The sequence below is a fragment of the Varanus komodoensis genome, unplaced genomic scaffold (genome assembly GCF_004798865.1).
Source record: "Varanus komodoensis strain SLA01 unplaced genomic scaffold, ASM479886v1 scaffold16, whole genome shotgun sequence".
Taxonomy (NCBI): domain Eukaryota; kingdom Metazoa; phylum Chordata; class Lepidosauria; order Squamata; family Varanidae; genus Varanus; species Varanus komodoensis.
In genome coordinates this window covers 1936735-1938155 of record NW_025335468.1, presented here as the reverse complement: position 1 = coordinate 1938155, position 1421 = coordinate 1936735, and positions in this window count along the sequence as shown.

Genomic DNA, 1421 nt, shown 5'->3' with positions numbered 1-1421 from the left:
CAGGACACGGAGCAGTATCAGTGCGTTAGTTAACTCTCAGTCTGAGAAAGCAAACCCTCCATATGCCCTCTTCTGCAACTTTGTTCTTGCTCATGGGAGTGCTGTAAACAGGGAGACTGGGAAAATCCCAGGAAGCTGCCGAAGGGTTTCAGCTTCTGATAAATCTTTTCCTTTTCATAGTTTGGATTTCTATGAACTGACCAGAGCATGCTGGATCTTTTTGCAACTCTCAAAAAGAATCAGCCTCTGTGAAAACTTGTATGCAATAATGAGGATTTGGAGGGGTACCTAGAAGCTGATGAATAGTACAGGATTCAAGAATGAAATGATACAATTTTAGAATACAAATATGGCTATAAATCTAATTTGGGAGAAAGTGATCTGGATTTTCCTATTTATGTTAATTCATTCTTTTGCTGTATGTTACAATGCTAACATTTTAATAAGTATGCCGTTTTGAACATTTGTTTGGATGGGTGGTGACTATGGACGAATACTCACTGCAGCATAAATGAAGTGATGAAACAAAAAATACTGTATTGATACTGGAGACTAGAGAACTTTTCTTTATAATTTGGATGTCTTTCCTGTTTTAAGCAGAAGCAAACACACTGAACCTCTATGACCAGTGAATATAAAAGCCCGATCATATTGTTCAAGTTAGAAAAATGCAATTACTTGTGACTTAATTACATTTTCTTTGTCACATTTCTAGATTTATGGTTCCAAATCCAGATTTCTTTCAGAAGGCAATGCAAGTCTAAATTAGAGTTTGTCTCCTCTGTCTCACCCTTACATATTTTATCTCTTCACGCCTTCCTAAAATAGCATTTAAAAGGCCCTGCACACAATATGTGAATTAAAGTCAGTCTTCTCGAGTAATGAACAGGATCTGACCTAGAGACGGACATTTTAGGAAAATGCCATGGAGGATCAATTATTAAAATAGTAGCATTCTGAATCTACGTAGCATTTGCATCACTGAACTGAACAGCATCTAACTTCTGCCTTACAGTGTACTCTAAAAAAGTTTTCCATGTATCTGTCGGCAGATCAGTGTGGTTTATAGTTACTTGACATGGTCTACTGCCACCTATTTTTATTCTGACAAGCAGTAAGCTCATTTAGGCTGTGAGTATGTAAGGAGCCCATTTTCACCCAGTAAGCTCCAAATCTTTTTACTCATAGTCTGACACTCTAAACAGTACAACAGATGGGGAAATTAGCTGGATGTAGGTTCTTCGTATTGTTAAAGATCACTTACCCTAGCAATACAAACAGGCAATTCAGATCCAAGGCTCCTTGCTGTCTTCCCCCACAATGAGACACAGAAATTGCACTAAGATCTCTAGCAGAGCATAACATTTATTAATAAAAGGAAAAGGTACACATATTTAAAATACATTTTCTTCTTGCACAAA